General features: G+C 36.5%; 1 protein-coding gene across 3 annotated transcripts in view; it reads left to right on the top strand.

Moving 5' to 3' along the window:
• LOC117175209 (uncharacterized protein CG43867) overlaps positions 1 to 18,544 on the top strand; it is a 629,535-nt gene that overhangs the window by 123,740 nt on the left and 487,251 nt on the right. For all 3 annotated transcript variants that reach the window (XM_033364853.1, XM_033364852.1, XM_033364851.1), the window contains exon 2: positions 16,792 to 16,854. The gene's annotated coding sequence lies outside the window, so the exon portion shown is untranslated. The remainder of the gene's footprint in view (positions 1 to 16,791; positions 16,855 to 18,544) is intronic.

Genomic DNA, 18,544 nt, shown 5'->3' with positions numbered 1-18,544 from the left:
GCAAACTGCTCACTTCATATTTACTGCAAATGTAACAGAATGAATCTGAGCTATTCTTGCAGGCATGCGATTGAGAAATGCTCGTGGTTTTTTTTCCTTGTAACATCAGACTCTACACCAAACAAGTGATCCATTGATGAAGAGCTACGGTTGCATGACGACGACGTCGGAGAGCCCGCTTTCCCACCCTGACCAGACGCCGATACTGGGGTTTTTCCGTGCATCGTAATACACTTTTTACCTGTGTCTGCCATGACGGCATGAACGCTGTTTACTCAGGGACTTAGCCAATGTGGATCCGTTGCCTACCGTCACCACGTGGAGGTGCCCTGATTACAGATACAGGCGAATAATGCTAGCAACAAGCGGTTATGAAACTCCAGACATTTACTACTATTAATGTCAAAATATGAAAGTACGCAAGAACAGGGTTGCCAGCGTAATCGGTTAGGTTAGGTGAGGTTTTGTTAGGTTAGGATAGGTTAAACCTCTATGTAGGTTAAGCCGAAGCTGAATGAAACGGTACCGCAAACACAACGAGACAACACAATCAGTTTAATTGTGTTTCGTGACGTTAGGTTATGTTAGGCTAGGTTAGATTTATTTCTAGGTTAGGCTCGAGTTGAGCCATTCGATGTAGCACACATTTTCTACTGGGAAAATATGCTTCCAGAGCTTTACATGTAGTTCAATAAATTTCTGTTAATTCAGGTTAGATGAGGTCAGGTTCTGTTGGGTAAAGTTATGTTAAATAAGTTGATATCAGGCAAGGGTTGATCCTTCACAGTTGTCGACATGTTTTTGAAGTGGAAATTTGCGTGACTGTCATTATTTTGAAATTTGTTTGCCTCAGTGCATGATTTTTCGTCATTTTTTGAGGTTATGGCTCAACCATGACGTAATAGGTGATTTTTGATACCGAACTTGAATTCAGCGCCCCAGAATCCATAGGAATACGTGTGTCTTGTTACCAGATCCGCACACTTTTTTTGTGTGGCTGTGTTATTAATCATTTAAACAATGTCCATACAAATATTGAGAGTGAGGGTATTTTTCAATTAATAAACACAATTTGTTTACGAAGTTAACTAAGATTGTTTTAGCGATGAATCTCTCCAAAGTTGTTCGTTAAATTTACAAGAATTATTATTATAATAAGAACTTTAATAAAAAATTCAGAATTTAGCTATTTTTCAACGAATAGGGTCATTTCCTTTCACAAACTTAACTAAGAACGTCTTTCCGATTTAGATTTAACTAAATTTTCATCATTGATTTTTTAAACTACTTTCATGAGCGAATAAAGAGTTGGAGCATTTTTTGAAGAATAGGCTTAATTTTACAGAATCAACAAAGAATGTATTTCGAATCACTTTTTACTATGACACTTTGCAAATTTACACTAATGTTTTATTATTAAAATAAATTTCATAAAAAAATTCTAAACTTAACTGTTTTCTAAATTTTGAACTATTTGAACATTTTAAACAAATTAGCTTTTATAAGAACATGTATGAACTATATATTTAATAAGAATTAAAAAATAAATTAAAACTGTATAATAGTAAAAAGTTTCATATTCATTAGTTTCAGTAAATATTTCTTTTTATTAATTTCCTCCAGTAATTTCATAATATTCTGTATGAATTTCAGTACAATTTAATTATAATGCGGCTACATACGAGTATATTCGAATTATGAGAGGAAAAATGCAGAAAACCACTTGCCGAGTGTAGCCGGATTTTCAGAATTTTAGTACATAACCCGGTCGAACATCGTAGATGGTCTCCCATCCAAGTTATAGGGGTGCTCAAAATGGCTTGACATTTGGACTCTTCCCGAGTCGAGATCATTTACCATGTATTTTTTTGAAAATTTGTACGCACCGACATTTCAGATGTTGTACAAATAAAAATTGTTAAAGCAAAAATAAATGTCGCGGTATCATATTAAACTTCATTTACAAATAAAACAATTGCAAGTAAGTCAGTGGGTACGCGCGCTTCGCGCGCATGTGAGCTTCTACCTATAAGAAATCTGAGTAGGATTTCAACCCGTTGTCATTCGGGAAATAATTCCAAAAAGAAAATCTCTATTGTAAAATGCAATAAAATCAAATGAAAACGATTCACTAATTTAAATGTGTGGATTCTTGAATTCTAGAGAAATCGGGTTAAATCCCAGAATGTGCTAAAAACTCCATACCAATTGGGAATTCTATTAAGCTTACAAAAAGTAAAAACAATTAAATTTAAGAAATCAAGTCCTGGACGGTCAGAATCAAAGCAGTCAGGGTTAAAAGTTTAAGATTGAATAGAGGGATTTCTTAAATATAAAAAAAGTCTGAATTATTAGACCGAAAGTTTTAATTTAAAGTTTGAGGAAACGTTATTTTAACTTTTAAAAACATAAATTCTCTGGACAAATATGCGGGACCAATTTTCTGAACAGTGAAAATTAAATCCGTCGAAAAATCAAACAGTTTTAGACATACTTCTATAACTACGATTTAGCGACACAATTAAATGAATAAAGCATTTTAAAATTTTAATAAAGAATCCTCTTTTACTGTCAAACAAATGTTTTGAAGTAATAAATCGTGTCACATAAGACGTTTTTGAAAGAAGGGAGGATTTTAAATTCTTCATCGATTGCGGGCTTAGAGTATCCGGCAACATATTAATTTGAATATAGGTGCGTCGCGTCGCGCGAACCTCGCAAAGTACGTTGAACTGAGCGCGAAACTTTTACAATAGTACTAGACTGCAATAAGGTCGTAAAATGAGAATAGAGGGGATTAGTCTAAATTGATATTATTGTGAGTAGGTGAGAACATATTAAAAATCTGAAAGGGAATTAATAAATCAGAATGATTGACATTTGAATGCAAAATGAAATAAGAAAGGTGAAACATTTCACATTTATTTTTCAGTTTAAATCAGAGCAAAGATAAGAAGTACGAATAAATATTTTATTTCAAAAGATAAGGGAGATGTTGAGGAAAGTTCTCAAAAGAAAGATAAGAAAAAGATAAAATTGTCCAAATGCGTTTTAGAATGCATCTCGAAAGAAACGATAAAATTTGGTGATTAAAGTCCTGATTCCGATAGTGAAGATGCACCAATCGGAATTGAACATACTTCGAACCATGATAATTCCGAAAATCCTGGTAGTTTGAATGTCAAGACCATGAGAAAACACGACTGATCCTTTGCTTATTATAAATAGTTCGGCAGGCGATAATGCAAATGCATCCGAATGAACAACTAATGCTTATAACAGCGCACCTGACTCAGATGAGGAGGGATATGATGAATTAATAAATGGTATTCAAAAGTTACAGTTGGACGTACAGGAAACGATTTCCAACCAGAATAAAATCGTCGAAAAAGTCCGTAGAAATAGAGACAAAAAATGTAAAGGCGCAAATCGAATTAAATAGTAGTATAAATTCATTTGCAGTAAAACTTACCGACAAAATAGATAGAAAAGTGAATTTCCAAAGGAAAATATGTGATGCACGGGGAAAATACTTTAAAAAAAACATTGTTGATGCAGAAAAGAAAGTGAACGGGTTAAAGAAAACTACTGAAGAAATACATGTAGGCCAAACACATTTTCTCATTACTAATATGCAAACCCGAAAACGAATGCAAGATCTAGAAGATGAACAATTTACATAAGAAAGGTGAATCGATCAAAATTTAGGTCTAACAAATGTTAGAGTTACTTGGCTAAAAAATTTTTCTGTTCCAGAATTTTCCGACACAAGCCATCAGCGTCCTATGATGTTTTTGAACGAATTTGAACAATATATTAGAGCTTTAGATGTTAGGGCATATGATTTTCATTTTGTGATTCAATCTTGCTAAGAAGGTATGGCAAGAGAGTGGTGGAATATGGTTCGTGAAAACATGATTGATGACCTTGTATCATTTAAATCAAAGTTCCTAAACAAGTTTTGGAATGATGACATAAGATTCAAAATCGGAAAAGATCTGCATTATGGTTAATATATACCTAGAAAACTGACTAGATCCGAATACGCAATTAAAATGATAAATAATTCTATAGACTTAATTCAACCACTCGATGAAGGTGAAATAATAACCTGTCTATCGCGACATTTCACAGAGGATGTCAGGGCCGCGTTTGTTATTCGGAACATGAAAACTTGCAACGAATTTATAGAGTTTCTAGAATCTTTGGATCAAGCTGGACCACTGAATTATAAGAAATAATATTCACCACGCAATAGATCGGTTTACGACCCAAATTATTATGAAAAAGGAATAATTATTGTCATAATAGCCGGAATAATTTCGGAGAAGATAGTCGATATTATAATAAAAGTAAAATCAACTACAGGCGAAGTGATCAATACTGTCAACATTAGATTTAGTTAGCAGATTTGGTAAGTGCCACTTCACAAAAATTCAGTGAAATAAACTTCATTTTTACGCGAAGATAAATGTTATGAATTTAGAGTCACGCCTTTTGGATTAACAACAAGTACGACGGTACTTGTAAGGGCATTAGACTTAGTTGTGAGAAAAATTGGAAATTTTATAACCACCTTCATCAACAATATGCTACGTAAATCTCAAATTACATCTTAACACTTGAACCATCTTGAACTTCTTTTTCAACATCGACAGGATAACGTGACGGTTAACTTCGAAAAATTTGATTTTTTTCGTCCTAAACACAAATTCCTAGGACCCATTTTAATACCTTTGGGAATAAAACCGGATTCTTAAAAAATAAAGGTAATTTATGAATTTGCAAGGTCGAGAAATTTGATAGAATTGAGAGGTTTCCTAGCGTTTATAAATTACTACACAAAATTCACCAACGTAAATGCCCAAGAAATAATACCACTTCTTAAATTGCTAAGAGTAGGAAGCAGATAGATTTGGGACCTTGAAAAAGAGGATGCATTCAAAAAAGTTAAGGGGTTGTTTTGCGAATTCGTTATGCTCACTTAACCCGATTTTAGTAAACTCTTTTACTTTAAACTGATTCCAGTGACGTAGCATTAGAAGCCGTGCTTAATCAAAGAGACGAAGAGGGGGAGCACTTACCAATATCCTTTGCTAGCAGAACTCTCAAGGAATCTGAACTTTTGTACCACATCACAGAAAAAGAGCTAATAGCAATTGTGTGGGCTATAATAAAATTTAGATCCTATGTTTTGTGTGCCAAATTGAGCTTTCGTTGGTGAAACAAAAAATTCAAGATCTATGAAAATCTAATCTACCTAAAAACCAAAGAAGAAAAGAAGCTTTTCCTAATCTGCAACATTATTTTCAATATTATAGACGAATGCCATGAATTATATGCTCATATAGGCGCTAAACGAGTCTTCAGGATGCTAAATGAGTATTTTTACCATCCTCATTTTGCCAAAACAATTAGAAGAAGATTAACAAGTTGTGACTCGTGTCAGAAGAACAAAGTCACCAACCAAACTCGTCATTCAAAAATGAAAAACTACGCTCCAAAAAAGCTTGAAGAAATCGTCTCAATCGATTTCGATGAGTCTCTGCCATCTTCTAAAGGTGGTTTCAAGTAAATTTTATCCACTGTCGATGCTTTTAGTAAATATGTCATATTACACCCAATAAGGAGAAGCACAGCCAAGGCTGCGGTCAATTAAAATTTTCAACGATTATATTTGGAAGTTTGGAAAAGCTGAGAAGATCGTAACTGACCACGGAACCCAGTTTATTTGTTAGCAATGGCTGAATAAACTGAAGGAGATAGAAATACAAGCTATATTTTTATCAATCCGTCACCCACAGAGCAATATTGTTAAAAGTATCTACAGATAGATAGATAAACATTTATTTTTCGGCCTTCTGGCCTTAAAAACTTGACTTGCTTACACTTCCATTTCTTTACAGAATTTCCTTACATCTGTCTCTTACAAATACCATCCATTCACACCTTATAACTAATCCGCTCGCTTCTATATCCTAAACTTCCTCGCTTCACCTCGCCTCGCACGCATGTCTCTCTTTCCTCGCTATGCCTCACATTGCCAGCCTCTGCCTCTGCGGCTAACGCCTAATACTTAACTAATATTTACAATATTTACCATTTTTGTTACATCTGCTTCCTCTCCTATTTACAATCCTTCCTTCTCCATTCCTCTTCCTTCTTCCTTCGCTTCTTCTACATCTTATCCAACACCCACTTCACCCATGCTACTGCCCTTTTGTGCCCCCTTTCATGCAACATTACCTCCATGCTTAATCCACTCCTTTCCACCTCTTCACATTCCTTCAACCAGTGCTTAACTTTTGCATCCCCCTTCCGGCACAATTCACAAATTCTCTTCTCTCTAGAAAGCCAGAACCTATTATAATTCTCCATGCAACCGCATCTCATTCTCGCTATAAGTTCCTGACTTCCTTGCTCTCCTTTCTCACACAAATATTGCGCTTTCTCCCTTGGAATAATCCACACACAGTTCCCGTTAAACCTTGACTCTCTTATTATCTCCTTTCCTTCTGCCTTTTCTTTCTCCATGCCATTTTTTTGAACCAACTCATATACCTTCCTTCCTTCCTCGTGAAAAAATTTCTCCTTATATTTACACGTTCGACTCCCTGTTATAATCCCTAAACTCATTCTTTCTGTTTCCCTTCTGACAATATAGTTTGGCGTATTCCTTGCCAACCCCAGTATCTACTTTACATACCTCTCCTGAATCCTATTTACCTCCTCACTTACCCTCCACCCCCACACGTTCACTTCGTAAAAAAACACACTCATCATTAGCGAAACAAACAATTTCATTCTCCTTACAAAGTCGGGATCTGCGAACACCCATGCCTCAACCCCCTATCCACCCAGAATCCCTCAGACATTCCCTCTCCACCTCTCACCCTATCTTTCGTCTCCTCGTATTCCCCTTATATCCCCTTACCCTCTCAATGAGGTCCCTCTTCACTCCCCTCTCCTCCATTGCCTCCCACAACTTCTTCTTATCCACCGAAGGGAATGCGACCTTTAGATCTACAAAAACGCGTACACTTTGACACCCTTTTTGGTTATTTCCCTTTCCACCACGTGCAGCATGACGTAAATATTGTCAATAGTACTCATTTACTCCCTAAAGCACGCCTGCGTCTCCGGCAATATTTCTTTCCCCTCAACATCCTTGCGCAGCCTATCTGCCAACATGATCGCGTATATTTTGTACGCAGTATTTATTGGCGTGATTCCTCTATAATTTTCCTGCTTACCCTATCCCCTTTCTTATGCAGTGGTACGATCAACCCCTTGCTCCACCCTCTTGGGAATCCCTCTCTCTCTCCACACTTTTTTCACTACCTCCTTCAGCCTCTGTCTTACCTCTTGTGTGCCAAACTTCCTTATCAGCTTATATATCTCCTCTTTATTTAGCTCATCTCCATTTACCTCCCTCGGTCTTCTAATCCATTCATCCCTGTTCCGTGTATCTGACCACTGAAATTAAACCTTTAAAAAATTTCCTACATTTTTCGCTTTTTATATTCTCACTGATCCCCACCCTCCGTTTCCTAAACCGATTAATAATCTTCCAGACGTCCCCTTCTGTCTTAACACTTCTCAACTCCTCATCCAGCTCCTTTTCCTGCTCTTGATTCTTACACATCGCCCTAAACTCCTTCCTCATTTCTTTTGCACATAACCTGTCACTTTCTCTTTTAGATCCTCCCATATCTCGTCCACAGACCCCCCCCCCCCCCCCCCCCCCCCCCCCCCCCGCCTTAAAGCTTACGTTGTCCAACTGCTCCTGATAGTTCTCTATTCCCTCTCTCGACCATGACACCCTCTAGCCTAACGACCCTTCTTCCCCATCCTGCCTTGCGCCAGCGTCCCCTTGTATCCACAATCTTAATGGCTGATGGTCTGATTCCACCCTCCATTCAACTGCGAATTTCGCTATCTCCTCCCACCCTTGCATATTCATAATCACATAGTCTATTACCGATACACTCATCTTACTCACATACGTGTATCTTCCCTCTTCATCCCCTTTTACCATACCATTCGCCACAGTCCAGCCTCTGTCCTCCATCCAGTCTCTTACAATCTTCCCCTCTTTACTTATTACATTATCCTTTGATTTTCTTTCGAAGCTCTCCCCTTCCCGATACAGGCCCTCTTCCCCTCCAATTCTCGCATTAAAGTTCCCCCCAGTACCACTATACCCTTATCTCTCTCTTCTAGTATGTTTTCCACCCTTTCTTTAATCCTTTCCATCCCATCCTTATGGTACACCGTCACAAACTTATACATTACCCCTCCTTTCTTTACATCCCTCATTTGCACGCCCTCTTCTCTATGAACTTTTCCCTCTAATCTATCCCTAACCCCTGTTATAATTCCCCCACTAGCCCTTCCTTTCCTCTTTAGTTTGACGGCCTCCTCTAGCCTTCACCTACACCCTCTTGACAACTTTCGCTCTACTCTATCCCATTCCTTTCTATCTACCCACGTCTCTACCAATCCTACCACATGAAATTCCTGAATTTACCACCAGAAATACTCATCTTTCTTCTTTACCCCTGCTACGTTCCAGTACAGCACCTTTAATACTGCCCCATCCTGCTTTACTCCCACCCCCTACTTCCCACGAAACAAGTTGCCATGCACTTCCTTGAACACCTCCTTCTCCTCGTCCCATACCCACATTTTCTTGTGTATTTTTATTTTCCGATGCCTTACCTTCGCCGCTCTCCATTCACTCCTCTCATTCCTAGCCCTGTCACTTAGAATTCTCTGCAGATCATTTTCCTTCCTCGTCAAATCTTGACCAATGAAAACCTTCTTGTCCTTAATCCACCCCCTCTTCATTGTCCTTTCTCCCCTCCATCCTAACTTTCCCTACCTTGCTTTTAACTCACCCTATGCTCTGTAGCAGCGCTTCCACCCTCTCCCTTTCTTTCCCGCTCTTTATCTTCAATCATCTTATTAATATATTGTTTCTCCTATCTGCCTTCTCTCTTCTCTTCATACTAACCTCCATCGCCCTTATCCTTTCCCTATCCGCTCTCTCCTTTTTTTCTATCCTACGCTCTGACACTTTCTCTTCTATCATAGTCTTTATCTTCTCCAAAATACCTTGCTTCTCGCCCTCCCCCCTGTCAACTACTTCCGTTTTCGACTTGTCCTCCACCTTTTCCAGCCTTTTTTCCGCCCTTTCCTTGCACACCCTAATATCTTCTTCCATCTCCTTTATTTTATCCTCTTTTTCCTTCCTTACGGACGCCAACTCACTCTGCAACTCACTTGTTGCAAAACGCCACTCACTTGTTGCAAAATTTAAATCATTTGGCTTCACACTTTCTCTAACCGTGATCAGCGGCACTACAATTGAAACAAGGTGGTTCGGCCTTGGAATAGGCCTTCTTTCTTAGAGTTTGGCTCCCTCTGATGGAGTTGCGCTTAGTTGAAGCCTGCGCCAAACCCTTAGCACTATGATTCTCTCCCTTAAAGTATTAGGACTGGGTGTATTATTATTTTTTGTAGCTTCATTACCATTTTCTGATTTAGGCTTATCATGTGAGGAAGCCTTGGTGCCTAGCTTATCCATAAACTTTACCAATGCACTCACCAAGGACTCAAGAGAGCATTTGGCACCCCTCAAAGTTATGTCAGTAGTATTTACCGGCTTTGTGAGAAAGTCTAGTGCTTTTGGCATATTCCAATTCAGGGAAAAATCAACCTTCCGTGCGAGGAGGCGGACGCTCTTCTTGGTCTAAATTGGACGTTTTTCCACTTCTATGTCAAGCAACGTTAACTGATTATAATAATAAATTTCAAAGTGACGATTCGACCTTTGAAGATCAGTTCTTACATTATAACGGGCTCTGTCCATCTGTTCTTGCATGTAAACAGGGCATTGAATCTTAAGGAACAGACCCTGTAAACTCGTCAAAAAATTAGACGTCCTTTTATCACAAACTTGAAAACAAGTGGCGACTTGTTCTTCAAGCGAACATTTATAGTTGATGTCTCCTTACATCTTCAGGAATGCAGTTTTGAAATGTTGCCATGTAGGCCAGGCATGCTAGACTTATGCCAAAATAAAAACAGAAAAATAAAAAATTCAAAAATGAAAGAACAGCCAATTTAATCAACTTAAAAACAAGCAATTATGCTCAACATTAACATGCACTTTAAGCTAATGAAGTTCAAATCATTTTTATTTATCCTGGCGTGATACTAAAATTCAGGTAATTAATTTTGTTGAAGCCTGAAGTGATTCTGGGATTAGTGTTGATTAACAATGGTTTTTCGACAGCTTCAGCAGAGTCACTGAGTAGAAAGAGAGAGAGAGAGAGGATATGCCAAGACAAGAAAAGAACTATTCATTTTACTGACAATAAAATTTATAATTAATAATGTTACGGGGACATGATTTCCAAATAGTGGGTCTTTGCTCCATTCAATATGATGCGAATGGTACGAACGACGCCCTTTGAACCATGAATCCCTCTTTTAAGGGAATGGTCCAAGTGATCAATGAAACAATATAAGAGTTAACAAGGTCAGCAATTAACGAATTTCAACGTTATGTGCCTACCGGTTCGTCACGCGACGTTTAAGTGCGACAAATTACACAGGTCTACAAAAAAAAGTAGTCTGCACGAGATAAGTGACTAGGCTACCCTTATGGATTTTTGAGCCGCTGAATCCGAATATGGCCTCAGAATTTGTCCTACACGTTTTAGTTTTCCCCTAGAATCAAAAAGTGGGGAAAAGCCTAGACATCTTCTCGTCGCACAAGCTATACAAAAAATGTGTTTGCACGAGACATGTGATTAGGTTACCCTTATGGATTATGAGCTGCTGAATCGAAATATGGCCTCAGAATTTTTCCTACACGTCTCAGTTTTCCCCTAAATGCAGAAAATAGGGGAAAACTAGGGCTATTCTGCACATTAGTTTGATAATCCCAGTATACAGAAAAAAAACGTACTGGTGTCATATTCTTATGTGTTGTGACTCTTCAAGATCAAACTCATACACAAGAAATCCCCAGTGTTCTTACCGTTTCCCCTAGCTATGATAAATCTACAGAAATTGAATGTCTTGCGCATGTTATACTGACTCATAAAGCAACAAATAAGAAAAATGATATTTCCTCGACAGCTTTGCGCTTTTAATATAAATTTAACCACTGCAACTTTTCGAGTTTTTACCATTTTCCCCTTAGATGCGAAAAGTAGGGAAAAGCCTAGGGATTTTCTGGTCACACAGTGCATAACAAAAATTTGCCTTTAGGAAAGAAGTGAGTAGGTTACCCTTGTGGATTTTCAGCCGCTGAATCCAAATCTGGCCTCTGAACTTCTCGTACACGCCTTAGTTTTTCCCTATATGCAGAAAATAGGCAAAACCCTAAGGATATTCTGGACGATATTTTGATAATAACGGTATATGCGAAAATAGACAGATGGATGTTATATTCTTAAGTGCCGCGACTTGTAGAGACTTAATTTGTACACAGAAATTCTATACTGCCCCTTTCGCTTCCCCTAGCTTGGATAATTCATGGGAAATTGAGGGGCTTTCTTATATTATATAGATTTGTACGGGGAAAAATAACAGAAATGCCCTATCTTTTGCAGCTTTGCGAGCTAAATCTAAATATGAACCCCATATTTTTCGGGTTTGTTCCATTTTCTTTCTAGATGCGAAATATAGGAAAAAGAATAGGGAATTTCTGGTTACAGAGGCCCAGAAAAAAAACTTGTCTGCACGGGACAAGTGACTGATTTTGCACGCAAAACTAAAGGATATTAGGTTTTTGTTATTTCTTCCTGTGTAAATCTATATGATCTGAGAAAGCCCTTCAATTTCCCTAGAATTACCCAAGCTAGGAGAAATAGAAGGCACACAAAATAATTTCTGTATACAAATTAAGTCTCTATAAGTCGCGGTGTTTAAGAATATAACACCCATCTGTCTATTTTCGCATATATTGGTATTATCAAAATATCGTGCAAGTTGTCCCTAGGGTTGTTCTTATTTTCTTTATCTAGGGGGAAACTGAGAAGTGTAAGATTAATTATGAGGCCAGATTTGGATTCAGCGGCTAAAAATCCATAAGGGTAGCCTAGTGACTTGTCTCGTGCAGACAAATTTTTGCTATGGCCTGTGTGACGAGAAAATACCTAGGCTTTCCCCTACATTTCGCATCTAGGGGAAAACTGAGACGTGTAGGACAAATTCTGAGGCCATATTCGGATTCAGCGGCTCAAAATCCACAAGGGTAGCCTAGTCACTTGTCTCGTGCAGACAACTTTTTTTTTGGTGGGCCTGTGTTATTAATCGAACAAAGAAAGCATGAACGGACTATCCTGGCACCTTCCGTCAACCTCGGTTGCTTTCTGTCATTTTTATCCTTTTCGATTTTTAATATTCTGCACGGGTATTTAGCCTTCCCCGATGTACCCGCTTGGACTTTAGAATAACGAATGCATTCGGAGTAGCGTCTCCGTTATACGTCTCATGTGAGAGTCAGGACGCCACTCGCGACAGAAAACTAGAACTAATGAGTGTAAGGGGAGCGACCCATGAAGAGAGACGACTCTCAGTACGTACGTGCGAGGATCTCATTCACTGTGCTTGTGCTAGGAAACCTTCTCTTCTCGGTCCCTGAGGAAGTCATTCGTTCATCTCAGCCAACCCCGCAGACTCTGACAGTTGTGTTGATGTTGTTGTTGCTGTTGTTGTAGTTGGTTGACCCACCCTTATTCCTTTCGAATTAGATATGAAATTATAGGCAATATAGCAAGGAATTAAGAAATTTACTAAAAATGATATTAATGTCGTATTAATGTCGTGAAATGTACCATTTGGTTCGTTGCAATTACTAATGCATTGACAAGTTAATCAGTAAGTCTTATTAGATACTAGCGGTCGCACTTTTATATTCTAGGCTAATATTTAATTTACTATTTTAAATATTGATTAAATTTAAGTAAATTTAAGTTTTGCAAAGTATTTCAAGGAATCTGTATTATCATCAGATAATTATTTTAATAATTAGAAATATTTAGAAACTTATCTTACGCTAAAGACCTCTTTGTGCGGAGGAAGTTTTGGTTCTTGGTTTAATATTGGAGGAAGGTCCTATTTTGCTTTATTTTTTATATGAGAGGAATTTTCTAAAAATTAATTCATCGCTGAAAGACATAATCATCTCTCCCTTAAGTCAATCCGCAATCTGTTACTTTTGTTTTCCAAATGATATTTCAAATTTTGAAACTGGAATTTTTATTGTAAGAATTAGTCTTACTCATTTGTGGTTTCTTGAGCTATAAAGTTTAGCTATAAAATGGTTACAGCCAGTTTTAATGTTTTATAAGTATTAGATTTAATTGATATTGTTCTTTGCAATTTACTGGAGAGGACAAAGTGAACGCGAATTCTTTTTCTTTCTAGTCTTTCTTTTGCATTACTTCATTTTTCATATCCTCTCAAAACGCTTTCTTTAAATTTTTCTAAGTCGACTAAAAAGAATAGATTATGCATTTTTTTCTACTCTTTGGTGGAACTCAGGATTTAATTTCACCTCAATCTGAGTTTGAAGTTGTCTCTAGATTATCGAGAAATTTTTCAGAAGAAATTCATACTGCCTATTTAACTCTAATTAGTCACATTGGGTGAATTTCACCCCTAAAAATTTTCGAGCTCGTAGAGTTCTGATTACCATTACTTCACCGTTTTTTAGAAATATTTGAAAAATTGATTTTTGTTACAAAAACTAAAAGATCATCTTTTATAATCCTTTAAAAGCATTTAGCATTATTTTTACATTTTTAAGACTTATTGGTGTATGATCCACATAAAAATAGCGTTTATCAGCAAAATGATTTTGGTAGATTTAATCGCTCTAATAGAAATAGGAAAAACAATAGGGGAGTTGAAAATAATTGCCAGAACTCTTATTAAAATCAAGAAAAGCTCCCAGATTATGAGAATGAAGCTTTTATAAATTCTACACGGAGAAACAAGTCTAAGTATAATAGCAAGTTGAGATATTCCTATCAAAGTATGAAACTTTAACATGCGAAATTAGCCTGACGTTCCTCTTATATTTGATCGAACTCATATAATTTTAGCATAACAAGCCTTTTCGCTTTCTTCGTTTCACTTTTTCCTCTCCCCAACGCGGCACTCGACGCTGGGCCATGTATAGTTGACCGTTGTAGCGTTTGAAAAATGTATTCTACCTTCAATTCACTACCAGCACTGTCAGTACTCTCGCTGACCATCTCCCGCTCCCCCACGTTCCACTCATCAGTCGGTAACAGGGATCGCTCCATACAGCAGTACCTTCTGCAACTTACATATGCTTTTCAAGATTGCTGCCGCTTACCACCCCATATTTTCCATTTATCTCACTTTCTTGCACCCCTCACAGCCCCTGCAGACATTCTTTTCTCTCCCCTAACATCCTTCAACAGTACAAGAACGACCCTTTTCTGCCTCGAAGGTCTGAACTTCTGAGAACAAACTCCCCCAATTCATTGCCAACCTAACCTCACTTTTCCTATTTAACCAAATCTTACCTTTTGGGGTCGTTCATTTTAAATTTGACGTCGAAAATTTCAGAACTAATATGGAACTCATTTTATCAAAATTTTGTACCGATTTGTATGCAACTTGATGGAAGAACGTTTCTTTACACAAATAAAGCACCCAGATTCGTGAGAGGTATTCAGCGTACTTTAAAAACGTCATGTGTAACTTTAGTTTAATGTAGTTTAGTTTAGGGTTTATTATAGCCTTAGCACAACGTATCCTAAGGCAGAAAATATAAGTACAACAATGAAAATATATTAATTATTTGAAATCAAATAATCAACTACAGAATTCTAAAGATTGAAAATTACTGAAGGAGTCATAGAAAATACATCGGAATATATAAGTTGGGAACTATCTGGGATAAACACCGACGGGTTAAAACAAACTGAAGAACCACGAATAGCTAGATTGTCAGGAGCTTCTAGAAAGATATTGAGATGCCAATCGTTAAATTAATCAGACGTAACAGCTATCCAGGTTGGGACTCAAAAGAGGGATCATTCTGATAGCAGCACACTGAATAAAGTCAGGGAATAGAAAAAGTGGCCAATTGTCATTGAGGGATTCCCAATTACCAAACACGATTATGACTAGGCCAAAAAATTTAAAGTGGCAATTCAGATAAAATCGACTAAATACAACCTGGGGTACTCATCCTAATATTTAAAGATTGCTACTTAAAAAATTCTACTTTTATCGTCATGTGTTGAGAAGAACTGGCCTGAAAAGGATAACAATCTAAAACCCAACAATGGGAAGGGTACGATGGAGGGTTATCGATGTAAAGGCGAATAGTCAAGTTACCCTCCTTATAATAATTGTAGAGCCAGGATTGATCGAAAGTCTCAAGTAGATCGACTGCAAATGAAGAGGATCAATGTGAAGATCGAATCCTAGACTCATGGAGAACGTATTGTCAGGGCATCAAGAATATACCTGACATTGCAAGTTTTCAGATAACCCTTAGGTGTAACTAATCATATGAACTGAAAGAATTAAAATTGTTTTCCGGTGAATTGGCTGTCATGATAAATGAAATGCTTGAGAACCTAATGAGGGTACACTTCCCGGGCTCGGAGTTGGATTACATGAATAAGAACCATGAGTTATGAGGGCTATGTGTAATGAGGCCATTTTACAGCCCATGAGTCATTCTCTTTCGGAGGGCCAACTTTCAGAGGCAGAATGTAAGATTTGAAAGTAGGTAGTCATATTGCCACTCATTAAAAAATTAGAAGGGTAGTTGAACATTTTAAATCATTTAAAGCTGCAAGAAATGATAAAATATTCCCTGCATTAGTTCAAGAAGGATATCAGTCCTTGTTGGGTCTATTGTTCAGCACTTTTGGATATGCTTAGAAATGAGATACACCCCGATAATATGGAGGAAGGAAGGCGTGGTATCGACGGTGAAAAAGGAACTGACATTAGAGTATAAATTAGTCGAGAATAGGGAAACAAAGGACGCAATTATAATAAGGAAAATTAAAGTCCCTTGAAGTATTTTCGACGTTCCTAGACTATTTTTGATTTTTGAAAGGGTTCATAGCACATATACTGGCCCAATATATTAGTTTGTTTTTTTCAGCAACATCTTTGTACATTTTAAAACTGAAAAAAATTATCACATTTTTTAGAACTGAAATTCACTCACATTCTGAAAACCAAAAATGAAGTCTACTTAAAAATGGCCCATATAGGAGAAGGGGGGGGGGGGGGGAGACCGGGTATAGAAAGCGATTCAACTGAATGCATGAACCTGAAAACAAGTGGGCGAGATCTGAATTAAAGAAAGGAGGTCTTCATAAGGATGCTCATGTAGCTCTTATATTTAGTTTTTAGAATTAAGAGTTCGTGATCTCTTATGATCAGATAACATCCATTATAATTGAAACACTACCTTGTTAATATGTGTCAATATAATTCATCGATGCTTTTTATAACGTACTTGTAATTAAATTTTCCCGATCAATTAAAAAAGTAAACTTTTTCCTTGAACCGTGAACAAAAATATTAGACGTTACATTAATCAGAAGGAATCTTGACGATAACCCTTAATTTAAAGCGTAAATGATTTAAACGAATACGATTTTAAAAGGACAATTTTGTTTAGATCAAAGTTATTTATTTCATATAACTTAGTTATTTTGAAAAATGCTTCAATTGAAAATTTTATTTCAAGTCTTTTTTTATGTTTAGCTCACAGAACTTGAAGAACGAGTCTTGGAAGCGAAGGGTAGAGCCGTTGAAGCTGAAGATAAGGTAACGTCAGAAAACAAAAATTTACATATATTATTTGACCTTTTGTTCCGCTTTTTATGATGTTACGAAATTTAGAAAAATGTACCTTTTCCTTTTAATATATATGTCGTAGGCTGTTAGTGAAATCAGGCGATTTGTTGAAAGCCTAAGCCATCAGCTTACGAACGACCATTTGAAAAATCTTCCATTCAAGTGTTGGCTTTTCTTTTATAGCCTGCTTAATTCACGCGTATAAAACAGTTGCAGGTAATTTCTATAACAACCTAAAGCGTTGCAGACCATTAGAAATATGCCTAACGACCTAGGAAATATATATTATTCAGTGATTCCAATTAAATTTCTAAAGAACTAAGGAAAATATCTAAAACGTGTGATTATTGATAGAACATGTTTCAAATTAAATATTGTCACTAGCCCAAGACGGAATGGCGGTAATAAGGGATTATACTTCTGGTGAGACCAATAGGATTAAAGGCTAATGAGTAATATTGACAAACTTTAATTAGATTAATTATGACTTATTGTTTTATAGATATTGATTAAATAAACGATTCATTCTAGAAATACACGAGCAGTTTACAAAATGCACCATAATTTACTTTTAGTTCTATTAGTACATGAAAATTTGGCATGCAGAACTTTCAAACTATCTACCAGATATCTTTTTTTCATTTTAATTTTTCCACTGGTAATGCAATCTTTCTGAACCGGACTGCAACTACTAAAATTATCGCTGATATAAATAATTCTTAGTTGAAAATGACTTTCTTGCCTAAATCTTGAATAAGTAAACGTTTTTCACCCTGTTTACCTTGTACATATTTCTCTCGTTCTTTAGCCAGATGTATATTGTACTTTGCCTTCACCATAATTTTTTCAAACTAAAAATGAAAGGATTAGGATACGTTAAAAAACGTAATAATAACTTATTTTGCAGAATTTACAGAAATATAACTTTTGCAAAACTTGCGTAATCTATAAAATTAAGACCCATAAGAAACTTTTTAAAAAAGTTCGAATGTTTGTTTCGCAGACTGCATTATAATCCAAAAAAGTTAAACTCTTGAACTTAAAAAAAGGTATCTTGTGTTTTTATTAAATGACGCTTAGTTTGTGCGATATTTTAATTTCAAAATTGGTTGGGGTCATTCGGACACCATATGCCAACCACGTAATTCTATGGAGGTGTGCCAACTAAGTGTTAAAGATGTTTTAGGTTATAATTGAAATATTTGTCCGAAAAGTGTGTAATTTGCCTGGTGCGTGTTATGACACATATTAAAAATACGCAAAAGGTTAACACCTTTCATGTTAGTTTAAAGTTAAATCTTACACTGACGAAAAACAAAATATAAATTTTTCATTTACTCAGTGTGTTTTTACGCTATTGTTCTTGAATTTATTTTTCGCGTGCGAAACATTTAATTTATTATCAATAAAAAGGATTAGCCGCGAAACTAATTTAATTTAATTTGAAAAAATGTTCAAATTCACTTCCGGTATCAAAAAGAGTGAAATAATGAGAATTGCTTTATCAATGATAAGTACTTTGTTTCAATAACTATGAAATTTGAGGAGAAATGAAATAATGAACGATAATATTTTGAGAAAAATGAATTTTAGATTTAAAGGTTCAATTGTTTTGTTGGAATTTGTATGGTCCCGTTGAAAATTGGACTGTTTCGTTGGG

This window comes from Belonocnema kinseyi, chromosome 6, assembly GCF_010883055.1.
Source record: "Belonocnema kinseyi isolate 2016_QV_RU_SX_M_011 chromosome 6, B_treatae_v1, whole genome shotgun sequence".
Taxonomy (NCBI): domain Eukaryota; kingdom Metazoa; phylum Arthropoda; class Insecta; order Hymenoptera; family Cynipidae; genus Belonocnema; species Belonocnema kinseyi.
This window is presented reverse-complemented; position numbering and strand designations above follow the sequence as displayed.